Source organism: Echinococcus granulosus (assembly GCF_000524195.1).
Source record: "Echinococcus granulosus chromosome Unknown EG_S00319, whole genome shotgun sequence".
Classification (NCBI taxonomy): Eukaryota; Metazoa; Platyhelminthes; class Cestoda; order Cyclophyllidea; family Taeniidae; genus Echinococcus; species Echinococcus granulosus.
Genome location: NW_020170699.1, coordinates 12,412 through 16,291, shown reverse-complemented (window position 1 = coordinate 16,291; position 3,880 = coordinate 12,412).

Below are 3,880 nucleotides of genomic sequence, written 5' to 3'. Positions count from 1 at the left end.
GATTGGATAATCATGATCTTCACTCAAGCTATAAAGATTTGCGGAACTTCGATGGCAAGATGCGAGTATCTAGGAAGCCACATTCTCTATTTATTGGATGCGCGTGGTTCTTAAAGAGATAAGTAGTAGTAGAAATTCGGGTAACAACAAGTAATGACGGCATTAAAACCGATAGAAATGCATAGTCGCATTGTGTGTAGTCAGGCGAGGGAAGCATATTAAGGTGACTCATTGATGATTTGGGCAAAAGTGTGTTGATATGAATATAGTGAGAGTTACCAACCATAGTTGCCTTGCAATCTAATATTAACTTTGATGCACATTGCTTCTTGTATTGCCTAATACCCAGTACTGCGAAAATTTGTAAAGTTTAACTGTTCGCTAACTGATGCATATAAAAGCAGTGCACTGTGTTTGTAGCAGCCTTAGTCAGCAATTTCGAATTCTTCTTCTGCTGGTGGTGCATATTTGCAGCGAATCAAAACCAGTGTGTAAAAGGAAGGTGAGGAATAGTTTTGAGTATTTTGGGCAGATGCCATTGGGAGGACTACAAACAAGTAACCATTAAAGACACTTTATAATGACATAAGCACACTCCAATATAACAATTGTTGCAAACGGCTATGTGGCTTACAATTAATGTTCGAGGGGTGCTTAGCCAACTGTCGTAGATGTTAGTTTGTCCGATCGTGTTGCTGAAGTGGATAACTTAGTTATGGAAATGGACCACCCTTTAAAATAGCCGGTGGAGATCGATCAAACTAGGTTTCTCAGAAAATATTTTGTAATTCGCTTTTGATAAGTATAAGAGCGAATGCAAATATTTTTTGCATCCAGTCAATTGTATTGTTTCCAACCTCATTCCGGTGCAGCTACTGCAAGATGAAAATAGCTCTACTTCACCCAAGCATTTTATGACTATATGTCCGTCCTTGGCAAATTGCAAGCCTCGAAATCTTTACTTTTGCAATTTTTGCAAATTCGTTCTGTGGAGTTTGCCAAGCCTCAGTCAAGAAGGCATCAAATTTGTTCAGTACTACAAATTAGTCGTACTTAGCATTTGGAACATGTGGTGCTGCAGTCGGAACATTGCGTGTACTTAGTCCCCGGCATGACTAAGTATGGCTCCTGCTTTACTTATTCGTAGCAGACCCATTTGAATGCTTCCGGATGCGTTTTTATCCACCTCATTTTTACACCAACTTCAATCATGACCCTTTCAACTACAAACAAAAGTAATGTAGGCTCAAGCAAGCTAACAGTTAAATAGAACATTTCTTTGCTCGATGTGGCCATGCTGAAAGGTTGTTACAATACCACGACATGCTTTTTGGGTATGCTGCCTTACAACAATAATGGTAATGCATAAAGTTATGGCGGTGAACTAATCACACTATAGAGACCTAGAATTTGCTGTTAGCAAAACAAATTATCACTTACCTCCCACTTCTCATGGCAGCTTTCGTAGATTAGACATTTCTTCATTCATGGTGCAACCTCGGTAGGCGAATCCCCATGATCAATGACTCATAAGTGTTCCATTCATGTACCATGATGCTATGACCAAGTTGGACCCGTGGATAAAATCTGGTATTAAGTTAAAGGCTTAGTGCAAATGCTGAATTATGATGAAAAGGACAAGAAATTATTACACCTAGGCGGTCGTGCGGGCGGTAATTGCGGCGTGGAAAGATGCGACGTTAAAATTTCCCTGTCAGGCAGCGTGTTTGTAATTGAGTGATCCCTTGGTAAATGCGGTCGAAGCCGCACCCGCTTTTTCAGTTGATGTGGTAGGGGGAGGAGCTGGGTGTGTTGCACCTAAATCTGAGTTTTATGCCTTCTCATTAGAACAGATGTCGGTGAGTAAGTTCCGGACATTAAGCAGTAAGTTAGCATCGAAAACAGTGTCTAAATTGATGAGTGGGCTTCGCGACGACATTGTCAACTGGGTAGAGCCTATAGTGATTTAAGCAGTAATTTTGAGGCTCTCACGCAGACTGGCGCGTTATCATGACTGCAGTTAACTTCGCGATTTCGGTCTCTTCAAAACGAAATCACACAGACGAATCAAACTTCATTGCATCATGTGCAGACTGACTATTTTATGCAAAACACTTGTGCGCAACTTCCGAGTTGTACAGAGAATAATGAATATAGCCCAAGTGAAATTTTGACTAATTATTTGATGAATGAATGGGAGGAGTGAGGAACAATGAGTGGCAGTGGCAATGACAGAGTGGAAATAAAAGGAAATGTAGGACAGTTTTGTGTTGAGATCGATTCATTTTCAACAGTATACAGAGCAGTAGTATAGTTTAAGAAAAAAAATTTCCAAAGAAAACATTACTGCAGCCGTTAACACTGTCCTACAACATCGATGCACCAGTCAAATTGTGTCTCCCAGACGTGACGTGGTAGCATAAGTGCTGAGTAACCCAACTTCGTGGGTCCTTTGGCTCAAACTTAAGTTAAGCAATAATCAATCTCAATGCATGACAAAGGTAGAATCCGAAATCTTGATTGCACAACCTTCTGTAACTTCTAGCAGGATTGCTGATTTTGATGGTATTCTTTTTTTGGTATTACCTATTATCAGCTTGGAGGCCCCATGTGGAGTTGATGGGGGATGAGCCATTATTGACCAGGCAGCACAGTAAACTCACTGGAACCATCACTTAAACCAATGATGCAACACGGTTTAAGATGGTAGATAATGAGATCTGGATGAAAAGGCAGCTTACAAACATAGGTGTCAGGTAAGAGTTGGTATTCTACGAGGTAGGAGGAGAGGGCAACTGTCGATGATGTCATTCGAGAGCAGGGAGGGATCTGCCAAAGCAGAGGCTCTGAGAATCTAAGAACTCAGCTGCATTCACCTTCGGTAAGTCTACAGCCCCTGCGTTTAGTCTATGCATGAAACCCCACAGGCGGCAGTCCAGCTTAATCGGTCTCTATGAATCAGAAGTTAGAAACTCTGTTAAATACTCCTTTTGTCCACCCAATCGGTAGCTACTTTTTGCTTAGGCATTCATCCACTTGCCAAATCCTGTACCTTCTTGGCCACTTTTAGAAATGGTCTTCAGTGTTTGCTATGCAACAATCCCAACTTCAGTGTCTCGTACGTGCAGATCGAATACGTTCTATTTATCTCTTGTCTACGCATAGCTCTATGTTTCCTAGAACGGCAAAGCATGCAATGGCAACAATGGGGAAAACTCTGTTTGGACAAGGAACACTGCAAAGATAGGTGACTAATTGGGAAATTACTGGTCACAATTGCTTGAAAACGTGCATACACGTATTAGTTTGTCCAGTGAAGTGACTAATCTTGTTATTTGCTAGGAGTGTCACAAGCTACAATTCAGCAAACGGCCAGTAAGCCTTTTCTGCCCGTTGAACCTTAACTCCCTTTTTGCATCGTAAACTGTTTAACGTTATCAGTTGGGGTTCCTTGATGTGGTGGTCTCGTTTTAAAAATGTCCGCATAAACACTTACAACTTCAAGGTAAGAATAGCTGCTCAACGCCTTCACTTCGAATATCACTTCACTCACACCCTGCATTTGCTAGGAGTCTATGATGTACTTCACACGTGTTAGAACCCCATGCACTCCGCATGCTCTGCATGCTCACGCTAGTGTGCGAATAATAGGTGGTAGGTGCAACTTCATTCTTTTGGTTCCCCTTTAGGTAGTACAACCTATAGCCTCGCCCGCGTAAGCGGACATTATACCTGCAGTAGGCAAAAATTTTCCATTCCACTAGGTAGATTTCCTTCACAGATTGTGTGGTTATCGTATTTGTTGATTTATACACTCTTCATCAACTACACTTTTTACCGCTTTTTGCTAAGAAACGGATTCGCTTACTCGTGTGCAGGT